The sequence below is a fragment of the Anomaloglossus baeobatrachus genome, chromosome 10, assembly GCF_048569485.1.
Source record: "Anomaloglossus baeobatrachus isolate aAnoBae1 chromosome 10, aAnoBae1.hap1, whole genome shotgun sequence".
Classification (NCBI taxonomy): Eukaryota; Metazoa; Chordata; class Amphibia; order Anura; family Aromobatidae; genus Anomaloglossus; species Anomaloglossus baeobatrachus.
Genome location: NC_134362.1, coordinates 176,832,218 through 176,854,378, shown reverse-complemented (window position 1 = coordinate 176,854,378; position 22,161 = coordinate 176,832,218).

Sequence of the window (22,161 nt, the reverse complement as noted above, 5' to 3'; positions counted from 1 at the left end):
TCTGATTGTGTCAGAACCGCTGCACCCAATACAATAAGTGATACATCATTGGAATCAGGATTTCAGCCCCTACATTATGCTGCTCTCAGATGAGGTAGCAAAAAAATGTTGACAAATTCCCTTTAAAGCTCAACAGCCTGCTCTTTTACGTGTCTCTGTAAGTGATTGATAGGTCTTTCCCTATGTGCACTCAAGGGAGAGACCTGTCAACCAGACTAGGCTTCACCTCCTGCCACCTTCTCCCCACACTGCTCCAGGGGATTGATAGCTCAATATTTCTATACATAGGGAGAGATCTGTCAATCACTAGGAGAATCCGGCTATGAGTGAAGCCGGACTAGTCACGTCTGGTCACCTTCCAGATTATTTAACCACACGCACTCTCAGAAATGCTGGAGCATTTTAGAGACAAAGATACCTGGCTGCAATTGTGCAGGATCTGATTAATGTTGCTTGTGGATCGGACAGCATGAATCACCTGATAAGATCCATTACAACTAAGTATATGTGTAAAGTTAATTCAGTTTTCACATTGCAGATGTATTGGAACAATAGTAACATTGATTATAGTCTTGTACGGTGAGACAGACTTTTGTCCCACTATGCTTGCAAGTGTTTTTTAAAGTCTTGGATTGGTTAAATGTAATAAATTGTGATTTTATTTATGTACTAGCTGTAGCACCCGAGCGTTGCCCGGGATAGTAACTGTCTCTATGTATCTCTCCCATTCTGTCTGTCTGTGTCTGTCTGTCTGTCTCTTTCTGTCTGTGTCTGTCTCTGTGTGTGTGGCTCTGTCTGTGTGTCTGTCTCTTTCCCAGTCTGTATATGTGTCAGTCTCTATTCATGTCTGTCTGTCTGTGTCTATCTCTCTGTCTGTCTGTATCAGTCTCTCTGTCCGTCTCTCTATCTCTGTCTGTCTCTTTCTTCCTCTGTCTCTTTTTTCCCTCTGTATCTTTCCCCTCTGTCTCTTTCCCCCCCTCTGTCTTTTTTCCCCCTCTGTCTTTCGCCCTCTGTCTCTTTTCCCCCTCTGTATCTGTCTCTTTCCCCCTCTGTTTCTTTTCCCCCTCTGTCTCTGTCTCTTTTCCCCTCTGTCTCTTTTCCCCCTCTGTCTCTTTTCCCCCTCTGTCTCTTTTCCCCCTCTGTCTCTTTTCCCCCTCTGTCTCTTTCCCCCTTTGTCTCTTTTCCCCCTCTGTCTCTTTTCCCCCTCTGTCTCTTTTCCCCCTCTGTCTCTTTTCCCCCTCTGTCTCTTTCCCCCTTTGTCTCTTTCCACCTTCCTCTGTCTCTTTTCCCCCTCTGTCTCTTTTCCCCCTCTGTCTCTTTTCCCCCTCTGTCTCTTTTCCCCCTCTGTCTCTTTTCCCCCTCTGTCTCTATTCCCCCTCTGTCTCTATTCCCCCTCTGTCTCTTTCCCCCTTTGTCTCTTTTTCCCTGTCTCTTTCCCCCTCTGTCTCTTTTCCACCTCTGTCTCTTTTCCACCTCTGTCTCATTCCCCCTTTGTCTCTTTCCCCCTCTGTCTCTTTTCCCCCTCTGTCTCTTTTCCCCCTCTGTCTCTTTTCCCCCTCTGTCTCTATTCCCCCTCTGTCTCTATTCCCCCTCTGTCTCTATTCCCCCTCTGTCTCTTTCCCCCTCTGTCTCTTTTTCCCTGTCTCTTTCCCCCTCTGTCTCTTTTCCACCTCTGTCTCTTTTCCACCTCTGTCTCATTCCCCCTTTGTCTCTTTCCCCCTCTGTCTCTTTTCCCCCTCTGTCTCTTTTCCCCCTCTGTCTCTGTCTCTTTCGCTGTCTGTCTGCCTCTGTTTGTCTCTTTGACTGTCTCTTTCTCTGTCTCTTTCCCTGTCTGTCAGTCTCTGCCTGTGCTTATGAAGAAATGAAGACCTCGCTTCACCTCTTGTAGGTGCTCAGGAGGAAAATGAACTGTCATTGGAGGTTAACTCCGGCACACTATCAATTTCCCATAAGTCAAAAAATGAAGAATACAGTGGTTGGATGTCAAAATCCTTTTCTCTTATTTTATTGGTGCCAAAAATGTGAAAAAAAGTGCTGTACAATTGTCCGCCAGGAATCGACGTTTCGGCTAGCAAGCCTTCATCAGGTCGGACAGGCTGAATACATTATTTACGAGGGAAAAAACAAAACAAAAGAAAAGAAATAAATTAATTACAATGAATGGATTCATTGGTCAAAGTACAGAAGGCAAAACTGGAAAATCAGGGACCATAGGTGATGACAAAATCATAGAGACAAGGGTACAACGTATGCAATTGGAACATTGGGAATACTGCATATATAAGCACATAGAACCTATTAGTTATGGTGACAATGCAACAGGGTAGAAGTGAGACGCAGGTGCTGTGGAGTGACCGCGCAGCGAACATGGCAAGGACGCTCACCTTGACTTATAATGAGATGGCAACCTGGTACATATGCAGGGTAGCTGCAAGAATACAGAGCCCTCCGTATGGAGATAGCTAAAGGGAAAAAGTAAAAAGGGGGTGAGGGAAAATACATGTGCAGAAGAAAAGCAAGGAAAGGAAAACAAGATCAGAAGGTAGTGCTTGCTTAGACATACCCTGTATAGAAACAGTGAGATCCCTGGGTAATATCAGTATGTGGGATCCTGAGAGGTTAATGGATCATGTTTTGGGAGGTCTGAAACAGAGAACATGAAACTTATCTATAAGGGTAAGAGAACGAGGAGTAACCCATTAGGTTGCGTAATATGGTATTATTCATTGATAGGTATTTCTATTAAGAAGAGGTGAAGTGTCGGTTACCTCGGTGGTCAACTGTACCTCTTGGGGGTCTCAATATACTAAGCAGGGGTGGCGACCATGTGTGTCCCAGGGAGATAGCAGCTCCTGCAGTGTGATATCAATATCTAAGGTTCAAACAGGGGACCAGGTTAACGTAACTACTGTTGCTATGTAAAGATAGTGGGTAGAATAAGTGAAGTGGAGTAAAATGCAATGTTACCTATTAGTACTGGTAGTATAGCCTGGAGAAGGATCAATGCGGCTCCAAGTATATCGGTCATTAACCCCTTAACGACCGCGGGCCGTAAAATTACGTCCTAAATGACATAATGTTACTGCCCGCGGTCCTCCGGCGGCAGCATGCCGCGATCGGCACACATCTCAGCTGATTTTCACAGCTGAGATGTGTGCCTGCTAGGCACGAGCAGAATCGTTATCTGCTCGTGCCGATTAACCCCTTATATGGTGCTGTCAATACATGACAGCGCCATTATAAGCGCGATTGCGGTAATATTTTCCTTACCGCCCGATACCGGAAGTCACGTGACGCAATCACGTGACTCCCGATAGTTGTCATGGTAGCACAGGGTCATGTGATGACTCCTGTACTACACCTGACTTGGTTTCACTTTCGCTGTGCCCGGGGCACAGCAAAAGAGAAAGACAGCGTATCTGCTGTTTACAGCCTTGCAGCTGTGATCAGCAGATACTGCAGAGCGATCGGAATGCTGATCGCAATAGCCCCCTAGGGGGACTAGTAAAATAAAAAAAAAAAGTTAAAAAATAAGTTTTAAAAAATTAAAAAAAAACAAAAAAACCTAAAAGTTCAAATCACCCCCCATTCGCCCCATTGAAAATTAAAGGGTTAAAAAAATAAAAAATATACACACATTTGGTATCGCCGCATTCAGAAACGCCCGATCTATCAAAATATAAAATCAATTAATCTGATCAGTAAACGGCGTAGCGGCAAAAAAATTCCAAACGCCAAAACGACGTTTTTTTGTCGCCACAACTTTTGCGCAAAATGCAATAAGAGGCGATCAAAACGTAGCATCTGCGCAAAAATGGTACCGTTAAAAACGTCAGCTCGAGACGCAAAAAATAAGCCGTCATTGAGCCTAAGATCCCGAAAAATGAGAACGCTACTGGTCACGGAATATGGCGTAAAACGTGCGCCACTTTTTTCGGACAAACTTCCGATTTTTTTTAACCCCTTATATAAAAGTAAACCTATACATGTTTGGTGTCTACGAACTCGCACTGACCTGAGGCATCACACCCACACATCAGTTTTACCATATAGTGAACACAGTGAATAAAATATCTCAAAAACCATAGTGCTATCGCACTTTTTTTGCAATTTTTCAGCATTTGGAATTTTTTTGCCATTTTCTAGTACACAATATGGTAAAACTGATGGTTTCATTTAAAAGTACAGCTCGTTCCGCAAAAAATGAGCCCTCACATGACCATATTGACTGAAAAATAAAAAAGTTACGTCTCTCAGAAAAAGAATGGCGAAAAAAAAAAACGGAAAGCGAAAAATCGGCCGGTCGTGAAGGGGTTAAATTCTACGGAAAAAGAGCAGTTCCCGTGGTATGGAGTAAGGGTCCAAGGCTCACGTTTTAGGAGTCAGGATGGTGTGCCTGTTTGAGAATCTGTGGTATCAGAGGAGATAACATGGAAGGAAACATTGTCGATAGTATAGGGTAAAAAGCAAGCAAAAAAGGGGAAGTAGAGAAGAAAAGGTTACCTAGTGATTGGTTGAATAAGGTACTCTGGTGAAGGTTACATAGAAAGGACCGCTCCTGTAGTGCGGAGTCAGAGTCCCGGGTTCACACTAGTAATCAAGGTGACATGCCTGACTGTCGCCTTCAGCTATGTGGAATGAAATAAGGAATGGTTAGATAGTAGTTGTAGAGTATGGGATAGATAGGAAAATAGGGAGGGAAGAGATAAAAGTTACCTAATGACTTTGAGTGATATGGCCTGGAGGGAGGTCCGTTGGGCCTGTGAAGAGTCAAAGGTAGCTGGCTGGGAAAGAAAGGGAGATGGTGACAGAGGGAAATGGTAAATGTACATCATACATTGGTGGTATGGGTGTAGTAATGTCCCGGTGAGTTACCTTACCATGAGCCTGTGGTGCCGCAGAGTTGAATCGCGCGTCCTGTGGAGTGTAAAGATGGTGGGGAAGCGTCTATTTAACTACAGAAGACCGCGACGTCACTTCCGGTTTTCGTGCGAAGCGATGCATGATGGGACTAAGTATCCTGCGCATGCATAAGTGACTTCCAATGGTAGAGGTGGTGAGCGCGTCACTGCCGCTAGGTGGAACGCGGTAGTAGAGCCATGGAGCGCACATGTGACAAGGAGGGCGTGTTAGTGAGTCACATGACCGTGTTGGTAGTGGATCTGAACACGGAAGATACATTCTGGTGCAGGAGTGAGTGACAGGCTGGTTTATAGTTGTCATGAAGTGGTATTAGTTCTGTAAGGCAGAAAAGAAGGATTAGGATACCATGTAGCAGGATAATCACGTAATCAATAGAGTATATACAGTGAGGTTATACAATAGAATAGCTATGAGAACGCAGTTAGTTATTTAACCTTTACATCATAAGGGAAGCAATAAATAAATGATTCACATGAGAATAGCACTGTGAATCACCGATATGAGATAAATCGGAGATGGAGAATTGGAATGCCATGTAGCAGGATAATCATGTATACAACCAAGGTATACACACAGTGAGGATATATGGTGGAATAGCCATATGTGTAAGGATGTATAGTAGAATAGCAATATGAACAAAGTTAGTCACTTATCTCCTAATGTTAAGGGGGGGACATCAAAATAAAGATGAAAATAGAGTTATATTTCATGAGGGGGCCGCACTGCAGTTCACAGATATGGGTAATCTTGGTCATCTATAGGTACTTCCATAAAACCAATGTAAACTGGTATCCTCATATATACTGTCAAATGACAGGGAACCCTTCTAGGGAAAAAGGCCCATCAGAAAACCTGTTCATACCTCCGGTTCAGACCATGGGGCTCAAGGGTGCCCAGAGTGTGAATCCATCGAGCTTCTTTCTCCCAGAGGAGTTTAACCCTGTCACCACCTCTGCGGTTGGTGCCAACCTGATCGATGACCTGAAACCTAAGTTGTGAGATCCTATGACCCGCTGTTATGAAGTGGAGGGGAACGGGTAGTAAGGTGCGACCACATCTGATGTCCGACTTGTGCTTGTTAATGCGGTCTCGGATATGCTGGGTTGTCTCTCCAACATATCCGAGACCGCAGGGGCATTTGATGTAGTAGACTACGAAGGAACTGTCACAAGTAAAGAAATCTCTAATTGGAAAGGTTCTACCAGTTCTGGGGTGTGTGAAGGAGCATCCTTTGATGATATTGGAGCATTGGGCGCACCTAAGACATGGGAAGGTGCCAAACTGTGGATTATTGAGAAACTTCTGTTTGAGAGCGTGGTGACAAGAGCCTATGTCTGCCCGAACCAGTTTATCCCTAATGTTTGGTGATTTTTTGTAACAGAATAGTGGTGGTGTCTTGAATTCACTAATTTGAGGATAGGAGAGGCCGAGAAGTGGCCAATGCTTTAAGATAATTCTCTTAACCAATGGAGAGAAGGGATGGAATGTGTTAATCAGGGGCATGCGGTCTAATTGTGTTTGCGGCTTACGGGATGAGAATCTCATATTGGTGGCTATGTTAGTAGGATAGCCCCTCTGCCTGAACTTGTTGGTCATCTCATCATGTCTTGCCCTGCGATTATCACTGTCACTTACGATCCGGTCTACTCTCGTGTGCTAACTAATTGGTAAGGAATTTTTCGTATGCTTAGGATGATTGCTGGTGTAGTGGAGAAGGCTGTTCTTATCCGTGGGCTTGGTATAGATGTCGGTTGTAATGGTACCATCCCTATTTTTGATGACCCAGCAATCCAAAAAATTGATCCTATCGGTACTGTGGTTAATGAAAAAGGTTAAACCTGATTGGAACGTGTTGATCTCCTCATAGAACGTAAGTAGGGAGTCTAAGTCACCATCCCAAATCAAAAAAACATCATCTATGTATCGACGCCAAATCAAAGCGTGGCGTAAGATCTGGGGATGAGAATGTATATATCTATCCTCAAATGCGGCCATGAAGATGTTGGCGTAGGGGGGCGCGACGTTAGAGCCCATCGCGGTCCCCCTACGCTGCACATAAAATTGGTCCTGGAACAAGAAAAAGTTCCTTTCCAGGATAATGCTGAGTAGATCAATACAGAATTCTCTGTTTTCAGTTGGTAAGGTGGTGAACTGTTCAAAAAACCATTGTACCGATGCCAGACCCTCCTCATGGTCAATACTTGTATATAGTGAATTGACATCCAGTGTCACTAATATGGATGTCTCTGGAATATGATGAAGATCCATTAATACCTCTAAGAAATGGGACGTGTCCTTGAGATACGAGGGAGTCAAGGGGATGAATGGTGAGAGGATTTTCTCTACTGTGCGGGCCAACGGAGAGAGAACCGAGTCCGTTGAAGCCACTATGGGTCTGCCAGGGGGTCGAGTGAGATGTTTATGGACTTTCGGGAGTGTGTAGAAAACTGGGGTAATCGGATGTGGGTTGCTGAGAAAGTCCCTTAATTTCTGATCAATGACACCTCGTTCAAAGTGAAGTTGGGCCGTGGTTTTGATTAGAGAGGAAATATCTGATGTTGGATTACGGGAGACTGGTTCATAGGTAGATTCATCTGACAATTGTCCAAGGATCTCTGAAATGTAGTACTGTCGGTCAAGGACAACAATGGCTCCTCCCTTGTCTGCTGGCTTAATGATAACCGTCTGATTATCCCTCAGGTTGTTAAGAGCCCTGGATTCATCTATTGACAAGTTGTTTCTAATGTGAAATGTGCCAGAATGAATCTGTTTGTTCAAATTCTCAATGTCATGGGAAACCAACGAAACAAAGGTTTCGACCGGATGATATGATCTAGGGGGCATGAAGGAACTCTGTGATCTAAGTTGTAGGGACTTGAGTGAAAAGCAAGGGGGAGTGGCAGATGAGGCCATATCAGCATTGTTAACATGATCAACAGTATTCACATTATCAAAGTGCACTTTCAACCGTATAGATCGGAAAAAATAATCAAGCTCCTTTTGCACAGAAAAGGTATCATATGTAGGGATAGGGCTAAATGAGAGCCCTTTCTGCAGGACCAAGTGCTCAGCAGGTGACAGGTTATACGAAGAAATGTTATAGACTAGGTTTGTATTACCTGTGACCTGGTCCATACCCGGTCCTCACGGTAGTTGCGGTTGTCGCCTGTGCCCCCTCCTCGTCTTCTTATGGGGGGCCGTCGCTGGCCTAAAAAACCGGGCTGTTGACGCTGGGGACGGGTGTCGAAGTCCGAACTCCCGGATGATGAATAGCCTGTGTAACGAGAAGGACGTCGTGAGAAGAAGGAGGAGGACTCCCCTGAGCGCCATCTATAGACGGTCCCCTGAGAATAGTCCTCCTGATCCCTGAGAAATTTATTGCGTTTTTTTGCCTCTAGAGTCCTCCTGAAGTTGGAAATGTAATCGTCGGTTTCTTTCTTAAGTTGTTCGAGGTCTGTGGCTGATAGAACTTGTTTCAATTGGGTTTCGGTTACTGAGATACTAGTAGACAGTTGGTCGACTTCCTTCTGTAAGAAGTCGATCGTTAAGGTGATGATGTCCATTGAACATTTATTTAAAATTGCTTCGAACTTATCGCAGTATTCGTTGTTGTCTGCAAAAATTGTTGGTCTTAATGTGACCCGTAGGCCCCTTGGGATACGTTTGGTCCGATGGTATTCGGCGAGAGTGGTCAGGTGGAGATCCAGGGAAGCGTGTTTCTGCAGCACCTTCTCAAGGTCCCTTTTCTTGGTTTCCTCCGCTGGTATGTTGAGAAAAGAGCAGGGCTTCGTGACCCTTGATACTATACTGTTTGTCTCATCTTCATTATATATATCTGCCTGTGCTTATGTCTGTCTGTTTCTTTCTGTCTCTCTATCCATCTCCCCACCGACATCTTATTACCTCACACATAAGCTTCATATACTAACAATTTATTTTGTTCCTATAGCAACCACTGACAGCTCCTATTAATAAGCTGTAGCTCCTATCTCCATTGACTTTAAGGGAGATAGGTGTTTTGGAGAGTAACTGTAAAGCATGGGGTTAAATTTCCCTGTCAAAACATAGTCTATGACGTTCCCTGAGTCACATGAGGCATCTGTGCAAAATTTCGTGATTGTAAATGCGGCGGTGCGGATTCCTTTAGTGGACATACATACATACACACAGACACATACACACACACACACACACACACACACACACACACACACACACACACACACACACACACACACACACACACACACACACACACACACACATACTGTACATACACTCAGCTTTATATATTAGATTTACAAGACATCCTGCCAAGTTTGAGTGAGAAAGACTAAGGATCCTAAATCTCTTTAATTCTTATCACCTTAAAACACATGTGCTTCAAGCTATTCAAAGAAAAGGTATGTTTTGGTACTTTGCAAACTTTCATCCTATATCTGAAAAACAAAGGATCATATTTGAAATTTTTAGCTACTAAGTCCAGACATAGTAAAACAATCAAAAACTATTTCCTCCGGAATCACATTAATGCACTTCCTCTGCTTTCTTCCACCTAAAGGCCCAGTCACACTAAACAACTTACCAGCGATCCCAACAACGATCCAACCTGATAGGGATCGCTGGTAAGTTGCTAGGAGGTCGCTGGTGAGATGTCACACTAGCGACACTCCAGCGATCCCACCAGCAACCTGACCTGGCAGGGATCGCTGGAGCGTCGCTACAGGAGTTTCTGGTGAGCTCACCAGCAACCAGTGACCAGCCTCCAGCCAGTAGCGCCACGTGGAAGATGCTGCGCTTGGTAACTAAGGTAAATATCAGGTAACAAACCCGATATTTACCTTGGTTACCAGCGCACACCGCTTAGCGTTGGCTACCTGCTGCACACCTAGCCACAGTACACATCGGGTTAATTACCCGATGTGTACTCTGCTACGTGTGCAGGCAGCAGGAGCCGGCTTCTGCAGAGGCTGGTAACCACGGTAAACATCGGGTAACCAAGAAGCCCTTACCTTGGTTACCCGATATTTACCTTCGTTACCAGCCTCCGCCGCTCTCACTGTCAGTGCCGGCTCCTGCTCTGTGCACACAGCCAGACTACACATCGGGTAATTAACCCGATGTGTAGTCTGGCTACGTGTGCAGAGAGCAGGGAGCCGGCACTGACAGTGAGAGCGGCGGAGGTAAATATCGGGTAACCAAGGTAAGGGCTTCTTGGTTACCCAATGTTTACCGTGGTTACCCAGCCTCCGCAGAAGCCGGCTCCTGCTGCCTGCACATTCAGTTGTTGCTGTCTCGCTGTCACACACAGCGATGTGTGCTTAACAGCGGGAGAGCAACAACTAAAAAATGGCCCAGGACATTCAGCAACAACCAACGACCTCACAGCAGGGGCCAGGTTGTTGCTGGATGTCACACACAGCGACATCACTAGCAACATCGCTGCTACGTCACAAAAAGTTGTTCGTTAGCAGCGATGTTGCTAGCGATGTTGCTTAGTGTGACGTGGCCTTAACAAAAAGAATAGGTTTTTCACAGTTGACAGCAACCCCAAAAGTATTACCCTAATTACCACGGTAATCAGGAAGAGTCAGGCAAAGCTCCAGAATTGACGCATCCAATGTGATGTGCCACATTTTGAGCAGCTGCGAGCTGCTATTTTTAGGTTGGGAAGGACCCAATAACCATGGGCCTCCCCACTCTGATAATATTAGTCCCAGCTGTCTGCTTTGCCTTGGCTAGTTATGAAAAGTAGGGGGCACCCCACGCTTTTTTTATTGCCTAAATAAATAATTTTAAAAACCAGCATGGGATCCCCTCTGTTTTTGATAACCAGCCAAGGTAAAATCAAAACCTACATGGCTGGGCAGCTAACCTCCTCTTTCTGATTGATCACTAAGCCCTATAACAAGGCTATGTTCACTTCCCTTTATAGCAGGTTTTAACCCAGACAATGGCTTTTCAAGTTAGGATTTTAGTCTAGCTGCCCAGACATAGAGGTTTTTACACAGATAGTGGCATTTCAAGTTAAAGGGAACTTGTAACCATTTTTTTGGCGTATAAGCTGCGGCCACCACCACTGGGCTTTTATATACAGCATTCTACCATGCTGAATATAAGAACCCAGGCCACTGTGAGAACATAAAAATCACTTTATAATACTTACCTAATGATCGCTCAGTTGGCCAGATGGGCGTCTCCATTGTCCAGTGCCGGCGGCGCCTCTTTTGGCCATCTTCGTCCTCCTTCTGACTCCTGTGTGCATGACGTGTCCGACGTCATACACACTCGCCGGTCCTGCGCAGGCGCACTACAATACTTTGATCTGCCCTGCTCAGGGCAGATCAAAGTGCGCCTGCTCAAGACCTGAATGTCGGCGAGTGTGGATGACGTCGGACACGTCATGCACCGCGGCTAGAGAAGAAGGAGGACAAAGATGGCAAAAAGAGGCGACGCCAGCACTGGAGAACAGAGACGCCCATCTGGCCAACCAAGTGACCGTTAAGTAAGTATTATAAAGTGATTTTTATGTTCTCACAGCTACCTGGGCTCTTATATACAGCATGGTAGAATGCTGTACTGTATATAAGAGCCCGGTGGTGGTGGCCGCAGCTTATACGCCAAAAAAGTGGTGACAGGTTCCCTTTAAGTTCCTGATATACAGTGATTACCTTGCCAGGCTCAAATTCATTGGCCAATACATAAGCTAAATATCTCTGTTTTCAAATATTCCTATAGAAGTAATGCAATACCAGAGTTCACTTGTTCATTGTTAGCATTTTAGTGTGCAGCTGTATATGTTTTGTAGTTTTGCTGCTAGCAGCTTCCTAGCAGTGCATGTCAGCTGCAGCTGCTTTGTAGCCACATCCATTTGTGTTTAAGCAGCAAGGTTTCCCAGCACTCTTTGCTGATTATACAAAACCATTTGTAATCTCACTGCCTTGATGGAAGCAGCTCATGTGGATTTGTCCTGAAGTCATATCTTCTATATTTTGGTTACCTACCCTCTTGTTGTATTAGTGCAGAGGTGGGCCTAGTGAGCCTTACCTTCCCACTCACTAGCCAGGGCTATAGAAGGGTCCTTAAGGTTTCTGCTTGGCGTCAAGTGCGGAGCCTGTATAGGGTCTGGCTAGAGTGAAGGATACAGTGGCAGTTAAAGGCAGGCTGTGTCCCATCTACTCTCTCACTAGCACCAGGGTCCACCATTCTTATTATGTTCCTGGTGTCCCTCTTGTTTGTGGTGTTGTTGTGGGGTGGTTTTGTTGTGCATTCAGATATCTGTTGGTCAGAATGCGCACGCCACGTGTAACTATTCATGACACCATTATTAAGCTATTTTACTCAAAGTAAAAAATACCCTTTAAGGTTTACTGATATAAAACCGGAAACCTCCTATTAACTCCATATATTATAGTATCTAAGTAAAAACAAAGATAAACTTGACAGTACTACTGTTGACCTAAACCTTCCAATGAATGACCATCTGTGATTATCCTAATTAGGTCCCTGTTCACTTAATGTACAAATGAGGAGGTAGAGCTAGGATTTGGCGCACTAACAAACACTTAAAAGGAGCAGGACTCAGACACCAAATTACACTGAAGGCAGAAGAGCCTGGAGGATGATCCAATTAGTATAAAAGCATATCACCGCATAATAAAGCATATTAGACAACAGTGCCGGTGCCAATCAGAGGAGCCGTAAAACACCAGGATTTTCATGACTTCTTATGACAGCAAATATGTTTCTTTGCTTTGATGCTACTTTGTGAACAGCATGGTCAATTTCGTACCATCAGGAAGTTGTATGTGCCAGCAGTTTTTCGGTTTTTTTCCGGCTTCCCTATCAGAGAACTCATTGCGAGAAAACATGATAAATATTAAAAAGCTCAAGACGAAACCCTTGATCTACAACATAGATCTCCTACTTACATGACCTGTTTTGGAACGCTTAGAAACACCTTAATCTTCTAAAGCCTCTCAAAGGTTCCGACACCGGGTAAATTATTTTCAATTATGTGTTTTATCATGTACTGAATTAATGAATTTTCACTAAGGGGTACTTAGAACATTGCGACATCTCTAGTGCGATATCGTCGGGGTCAAATCGAAAGTGACGCACATCCGGCACCGGTAACGACGTCGCAACGTGTAAAGCCTAGGAGAGAAGATGAACGAGCATGAAACAGTCAAAAATCGCTGCTCTGTGTCACGTCGTTCATTTTCATAATGTCGGTGCGTCCGCAGCTCCGATGTTGTTTGTCTTTCCTGCAGCATCACACATCGCTGTGTGTGAAGCTGCAGGACCAACAAACATCTTCTTACCTGCGCCTGCCGTCCACCGGCAATGCAGAAGGAAGGAGGTGGGCGGGTTGTTTACATCCCGCTCATCTCCACCTCTCCGCTTCTATTGGCCGCCTGCCGTGTGATGTCGCTGTGACGCCGCATGACCCGCCCCCTTAGGAAGGAGGTGGGTCACCGGCCAGAGCGACGTCATAGGGCAGGTGAGTGCGTGTGCGATAATGTTCGCTACGGCAGCTATCACAAGATATCTCATGTGCGACGGGGGCGGGTACTATCGCGCTCGGCATCGCTATCATCGGCTAGCGATGTCGCAGTGTGCAAAGTACCCCTAAGACCTCTTTTACACGTCCATGAAAATCACAAACGTTTTTCACAGACGTGTCAAAGGTGCGTATTGCCCTCCGTGAGCTGTGTTTATGGCACACGTGTGTTTTCCGTGTGTTATCCATGATAACACACGGAGAACGGGAACTTTCTGCTCACCTGTCCCTGGCGTTGCTGTCCATGGTGCTGATCTAGGATCTCCAGTCCTGCTGACTCTCCGCTGCTGCTACTTCCGGCCGCAGTGAAGTGAATATGCAATGAGCATGATGAGCGGCGGTCGGAAGCAAGTGACAGCAGCGGCAGGGACAGCAGGGCTGGAGAAGGTGAGTAAAGTTTTTTTATTATTTTCTCATACATGCGTGTTTTCTCCGGGTCGTGCCACACGTAACGCTTTAGTGTGGTCCGTTTGCATTCCGTGTGACACCTGTGATGCCGGAGAAAAACTGACATGTCTACATGTGGAGCACACGGGCACACGTATGCTCCACATCTACACACGGTCCATGGCAGAACACGCACGTGAGTGCAGACTCATTGATTTTAATGGGTCTACGTGTGCCCGTGTCTCCGGTACGTGAGGAAACGGACCAAACACGTACCGGAGACACAAATGTATGAAGGAGGCCTAAGAAAGGTTTTGAATTTTAGATCTTCAGGGGATGGTCCACCACCCTCGGACAAGTCCAAAGGACTTTCGTTTTTTTTTCTTCCTCTCCCACCAAGAGCCAATTTTTGTCCATTTTACACATATAAATAGCCATATGAAGTCTTATTCTTTCCAAACTTGTCATTTTGAATGAACCAATTAATTTTCCAGTATAATGCACAGAAAAATAACAGTAATATCCCCACAATTTTTTTAGGTTTTTAGGGTTTTTTTTGTTTTGTTTTTTCTTCAACGGCTTCAGTTACCCACTTCTCATTGTAACAAGAAATAGAACACAATTGCTCATGACTTGTTTTGTGGACTATGTATATTGTTTGTTTGATTAAGTCAATCTCCCAATATTGATTATATTGGCTAAAGCATAAACGGTCAAGTTTAGATTATATGTACCTAGGAATAAATCAACTGGAATAAGCATTTGTAGAGTGGTTTGCACTTGCCAAGTGTTAGATGGACATCACAGGGTCGTGGAGATCCAAGAGGAGATTGATGACTCAATCAACAATGAAACAGAATTATTTTCATTGATAGAAGACAGCCTCAGAAGAAGTAACATGTCTCGGACACTGGGGCTCCTTATTCAAGAGGCAAGATCTACATGCTTTCAGTACATTAAGAAAGGGCTACAAAAGAGATTTATGATGATGGATAGCCAGGAGGCAATCCTTGATCATATAACTGAGACTTACCCATGGCTGGTGTGACTCAGGGGCAGTCCTTGATCATATGACCGGGACTTACTACTGGCTCTTGTGTCCCGGGGGCAGTCCTTGATTATGTGAATGGCTAATACCCCTGGCTGATGTGTCCTGGGAGCAGTCCTTGGTCATATGATTAGGACTTACCTCTGGTTGGTGTGACCTGGAGACAGACCTTGATCATATGACTTTGGTCTTACCCCTGATTGGTGTGACATGGAGGCAATCCTTGATCATATGACTAAGACTTACTGCTGAATGTTTTGTCTCAGGGGCAGTTCATGATTATGTGAATTGGACTTACCCCTGGCTTGTGTGATCTGGGGGCAGTACTTGATCATATGACTGGGATTTACCCTTGGCTGTTGTGTCCTAGGGGCAGTCCTGGATTATGTGAATTGAACTTACCCCTTGTTGTTGTGTCCCAAGAGCAGTCCTTGATCATATGACAGGGACTTACCCCTGGTTGATGTGTCCTGGGGGCAGTCCTTGATCCTATGGCTGGGACTTATACCTGGCTAGTATGTCTGAGGGGCAGTCGTTGATCATATGACTGGGACTTACCCCTGTCTGTTGGGTCCTGAGGGCAATATTTGGTTATATGACTGGGACTTACCCATGGCTGATGTATCATGGGGTCAGTCCTTGATTATGTAACTGGGACTTACCGACTTACCCCTGGTTGTTGTTACATGGGGGCAGTCCTTTATCAAATGAATGGATCTGCCTGGTACCTACCAATTGGTGTGACCCATGGGATGTCCAACATTATGCAACCACTTGGTGCATTTTAAGTGCCTTTAAAGCATGCTTGTTGCACTTGTATTCCAGTTTCTCTTGGGTAAAGGAGCCCCAGTGCCCTAAAACACAGTTCTTGATCTGAGACTGCCTTTTAGCTGTAAAATTCATTACAGAATGTATCACTGTAAAAGTTCAAGGAGAGCTGGATGTCTTCTTGAAAAATATAATCTTACAGGTTATGGGTACTAAAATCTGTGACGGGACATTGAGCCGAGAACTAGTCTAATTTCCTCATATGGAGTCAAGAATGATTTTTTTTTCCCATAACATAGAGCAAATAGTATCTGACTCATGTTTTTTTTGCCTTCCTCTGGATCAATATGTTAGAGGATAGGCTGAAGTTGATGAACTTATGTCTACCTTCACCCTTAAGCGATCAACCTCTTCTTAGATCTCTGTGCTTCTGTGATATCTATCTAGCACTTGGAAAGTACAAACCACGCTACCAGCTGGCATGAAGCTCCACACCTGCATCCAAAGAATTAAGACGTTGGCATCACTGATCCATCGAAACACGTTTCAGTAGTGTTGTGCCTATCTACATAAGGCCTTGATTTTTCACATCCATTCCATTTTCCATACCATACGATTCCTATTATGGCTCCACTTGTGTCATGGTCATCTCTCTGCTATAAGAGGTTAGTATGCAAATCAAAAAAAGGTCAGTGGAGCCTCTTTTAGGAGTCTCGACATGGAAAACAGCCAAATATCCCTTAACCCTAGAACGCGCAAGCAATTCAATCTACCATAGTAAACAAATGACCTAGCAGGCCTGCGAGGCCCCAGGTATGCGTTGTAGGGTTTAAAAAAGGACCATGTCAAGGAGTAGCTCTTTTTAGGAGACCACCATAACCACCATATTAAGTGGCCCTTTTAGTCAATATCCAGGTCTTGACGAGTTTAAAGATATGACAAGGGAAATACCAAGGCCAGGTATCAATCTACAGACAGCTGTTTCGGGGTATTGCCCCTCATCAGTGTGGAGTAGGATTCTGGCCAAGTGGGAGCAATGCTTAGTAGACCAGCAAGACAAAACAATCACTGATCTTGGGGAGACCAGCCTGAGAAAACACTGCCGGCAGCCAGCGAAGGCGCTCAACGCAGTGATATCCTAGGTGCATTGCCCCATGAAGAAATAAAAAAAAGGTCGGTGTCTGTGAATGGATACCTGGCCTTGGTATTTCCCTTGTCATATCTTTAAACTCATCAAGAGCTGGATATTGACTAAAAGGGCCACTTAATATGGCGGTTATGGTGGTCTCCTAAAAAGAGCCACTTCTTGGCTAGGTCCTTCCCGGAGGGATATCTGGCTATTTTCCGTGTCGAGACTCCTAACAGAGGCTCCACTGACCTTTTTTGATTTGCATCCTTCCCAGGGGACAATGCACCTAGGATTTCACTGTGTTGAGCGCCTTCGCTGGCTGCCGGCTGTGTTTTCTCAGGCTGGTCTCCCCGAGATCAGTGATTGTTCTATCTTGCTATAAGAGATTAGTGACAGGTTCTGGGTCTGAGTTTCACTTGTCCTGTTGAGACTTTGCTAATTAAATGTAGTTTTCTTTCTTTTGTCAAAGAGAAGGTTAATTTCAGTTTGCTTTCCAGCAGCCTCAGACTTTGGATCAGATGCTTCTAGTTTGGACCACTCCTAGTTCCTTTATATAACCTCTGCTACCAGCAGAGGAGGATGGTAATTATTGATTCACTTGGATTCTGGTCTTGGAGGTAGAAGGAGCTGGTGAAACCCATTGCTGGTATGGCTGCAGTCTTGGTTCTGACTGCAGCAGTCTGTTATGGTGTTTTCCCCCTGTCTTTCTTACTTCCTGGGGCTAGCATCCTTCACCTGCCCACTCTCTAGCGAGGGACTATTGTAGGGTCATCTCAGGGCTTCAGGTTTCTGCTCGGTGACAGGTGAGGAACCTGTATAGGGACTGGCTAGGAGTGTAGGGTACAGCGGCAGGTAAGTGGAGGAGGTGTCCATCTTCCATCTCACTAGCACTAGGGCCCACCATTGTTAAAGTGTTCCCGGGGTACGCCTTGTTTGTTGTGATGTTACCCCCGTTTGGTTGTGTGTTGGGCCTGACGCCGGACCTTCCCCTAGTCCATGACATGACAACTTGGCTTTGTCTCTAATGTTCTATAGCAGTGTTCTTCAACTCCAGTCCTCAAGGCCCTCCAACAGATCAGGTTTTTAGGATTTCCTTAACATTGAACAGTGATGCAATTATTCCCTGTCTAATATTGAGGAAATCCTGAAAACCCATCACCTATGCAATACTGTGGAAAACCTGAAAACAGGAGCACTGTTGTTATGCGAGAGGACGGTTAGAGCCAAAAATAATAGAAACTCTAACATCTCCCAAGGTCCCCTGAGAAGGTGGTAAAGCTACAGAATAATGAGCAGACCAAAGACACAGCTTCAGAGAACACAATACACACTAGGCGGTGTTGACGTCATACACGCCGACAAACAGAACCTCTTTTGTTTACTGCACAGAGCGGTTCCTGCAGGTAACTGTCTATGCACAAACGGGGATATCCAGGACAGGAGATGCAGCTCAGTTAAATCCACTGAGCTGCCACTAAAGGACTGAAGTGGTGGAGGCGAAGTGGAGAGACTAACCCTAGGGAGGTACAGAACCGTGTCTGGCGTTCCCCTAGACATCAACAGCTTACTAAGAGTGCCCACACAGTCAGTTAACGGACTGTCCTTCAATGCCTAACCCTGCATACCGCTTCCAGACTGCAATGGCCCTGTGGCCGCAAAGAGGCTGCACTGTTCAGATACAGCTACTGAGCCCAAATGACGCACGCGCAGCCATGTGCATCGTCCAGGACCTTTTAAAGACTAAGCCCTGCCCCAAGCCCAGCACCAGATGGCAATGGCACCGGCAGGGGCCAATCTGAGACTGCCACATCATCAGTGACGTCATCAGCAGCCAATGCGGGACCGCCACGTCACCATTGATGTCATCGATGGCCAATCAGAGGCTGCCGTATCATCGGTGAAATCAGCGACGGCCAATCAGCTACCTCTGTGTCACTGGTGATGTCACGCGCATGCGCAGTAGCGCGAGTTCCGCACATAGAACCAGGAGAGGCAGCGGGACTTAGCCTCAGAACGTACAAAGGTCCTGGACACCTGACGCCTAGCGGCCAGGCATCTGGAACGGTGGACAAGTGGCACAGGAGAGCCAGCAGGCACCACAGCAGGGGATGAAGATGGAGCAGGAGTAATTTGAGGCTTTGGGAGAACCCCCGAACCGTAACAAATGTCCTATGGGAGTAAAACAAAGAATCCACCAAAACTAAATCCCAGAAAGAACCATTCTGTATTATTTTTTTTTTCTGTTTAGATCTTTACTAGTTTACTGCAAACAAGAAAATAGTTGTTGCCCTCAATGTCTAGGTCCTTCAGGTTACCCATAACCTGCTGAGTTGGCTAACGGAATCATTAAGAAACACAATGTTATATCCCATCTCTACAAACAAGAGTGGCATAGGGGGCACTGCCTCTCCTGCCACGTACTAGCGGGAGCTATTCATTAAAAATCCTTCGCAAAGAACAACTAGTTTTTTCTTCCTCATTTAAATGCCAAACAGAATCTTTGATCAGCAAATCTTGGTACCGAGATGACTTTGTTGAAGAAGACCTTTCACTTGATAGGCAAACATTTAACCTTTGGTGCTTAATCGTGCCACGTCCTGAGTGCTTAAATAATAATACAAAACATTTCATGTAAAATAATTTTAAAAAGGGGAAAGATCGTGCTTTCATCCTGGAATGCTAAGAGCACAATCAATGCTACTGTTTTATTAACCGAAAAATATACAAGGGTCATTGCAGCTGGGCTTTCTATAAATAATAGATTGGCCCCTTAGAAATTCATCGGCGAACGTCTACATAGCAGCTGATGAGTGTTTTGTTAATGTGGCCCACCAGATTGATGGTATAGCCGTCTTCATCTTGACAAATAAAGGTAGTTCTTTAGTGTTGGCAATACACACTTACCGTATTTTTCGTTTTATAAGACACACCGGATTATAAAATGCACCCCAAATTTAGCGGAGGAAAATAGGAAAAAAATGTTTGAATGTTAAATTGAGGGTCTGTTTTATGATTCTAGTGCGTCTTAGCTCACCAGGGGGAGTGATGGTGGTGGAGTGGCTCAGGAGGGTCAATGGACGGAAGGTCAGCAATGCTGCGTGCTCGGAAGGGGGAGGTGTCGTGGCTCAGGAGGGTCAGTAAACGGAGAGTCGCCAATGCTGCGCGCTCGGAGTAGGGATTGTCGCAGCTCAATAGCAGGGTCAGTGATACTTAGGGCTTGGAGGAGAGGGTGTCACTGCAGTAGAGCAGCTCAGGAAGATCAAAGGACAGAAGGTCAGCGATACTGCGGGATAGGGGGTCTCACAGCGGTGGGTGCCGTTGATCTGCCAGCAGGCTGTGGGCTCCATTGAATTGCCAGCAGTTAATACCATGGACTTCAAGAAAATGGCCGCGGAGCTGATGCATTTGCAGATTGGCCTCTGCAGCCATTTTCTTGAAGTCCATTGCGTCAATCACTGGAGATTCAAAGCAGCCCGCCAGATCAATGGCCCCCACCGCTGTGACACCCCAAGAGCCTGCAGTATCGCCAACCCTCTGTCCTGTGATCCTCCTGAACTGCTCCTCTACAGTAAAGGGGGCTTTACACGCTGCGACATCGCTAGCATTTGCTAGTGATGTTGCAAGCGATAGCACCCGCCCCCGTCGTTGGTGCGATATGTAGTGATCATTATCGCCAAGGCAGCTTCACATGCACATACATGCTATGTGACGTCGCTGTGACCGCCGAACAATCCCTCCTTCAAGGTGGTGTCATAGTAACGTCACTGCGGCGTCACTAAGAGGCCGCCCAATAGCAGAGGAGGGGCGGAGATGAGCGGGACATAACATCCCGCCCACCTTCTTCCTTCCTCATTGCCGGTGGACATCGTACCTGCAGCAGCAACGACATTAACCCCTTCACGACCGGCCGATTTTTCGCTTTCCGTTTTTTCGCCATTCTTTTTCTGAGAGATGTAACTTTTTTATTTTTCAGTCAATATGGTCATGTGAGGGCTCATTTTATGCGGAAAGAGCTGCACTTTTAAATGAAACCATCAGTTTTACCATATAGTGTACTAGAAAACGACAAAAAAATTCCAAATGCAGAAAAATTGCAAAAAAAGTGCGATAGCACAATGGTTTTTGAGATATTTTATTCACTGTGTTCACTATATGGTAAAACTGATGAGTGGGTGTGATGCCTCAGGTCAGTGCGAGTTCGTAGACACCAAACATGTATAGGTTTACTTTTATATAAGGGGTTAAAAAAAAATCGGAAGTTTGTCCGAAAAAAGTGGCGCACGTTTTACGCCATATTCCGTGACCCGTAGCGTTCTCATTTTTCGGGATCTATGGCTCAATGACGGCTTATTTTTTGCGTCTCGAGCTGACGTTTTTAACGGTACCATTTTTGCGCAGATGCTACGTTTTGATCGCCTCATTGCATTTTGCGCAAAAGTTGTGGCGACAAAAAACACATCATTTTGGCATTTGGAATTTTTTTGCCGCTACGCCGTATACTGATCAGAATAATTGATTTTATATTTTGATAGATCGGGCGTTTCTGAACGCGGCGATACCAAATGTGTGTATATTTTTTATTTTTTTAACCCTTTAATTTTCAATGGGGCGAATGGGGGGTGATTTGAACTTTTAGGTTTTTTTGTTTTTTTTTTAATTTTTTAAAACTTTTTTTTAACTTTTTTTTTTATTTTACTAGTCCCCCTAGGGGGCTATTGCGATCAGCATTCCGATCGCTCTGCAGTATCTGCTGATCACAGCTACAAGGCTGTAAACAGCAGATACGCTCTCTTTCTCTTTTGCTGTGCCGCTGGCACAGCGAAAGTGAAAGCAAGTCAGGTGTAGTAAAGGAGTCATCACATGACCCTGTGCTACCATGACAACTATCAGGAGTCACGTGATCACGTCACGTGACTTCCGGTATCGGGCGGTAAGTAAATTTCTACCGCAATCGCGCTTATAATGGTGCTGTCACATATTGACAGCGCCATATAAGAGGTTAAACGGCACGAGCAGATAACGATTCTGCTCATGCCTAGCAGGCACACATCTCAGCTGTGAAAATCAGCTGAGATGTGTGCCGATTGCAGCATGATGCTGCCGGCAGACCGCGGGCAGTAAGATTATGACCGCAGGGACATAATTTTACGGCCCGCGGTCATTAAGGGGTTAAGGAAATGAGCGACGTGTCAACGAGCAACGATTTTCACGTTTTTGTGCTGGTTGATCGTCGCTCATTGGTTTTACACGCTGCGATGCCGCTAACGGCGCCGGATGTGTCTCACTAACGACGTAACCCCGATGATATAGCGTTAGCGATTTCGCAACGTGTAAAGCCCCCTT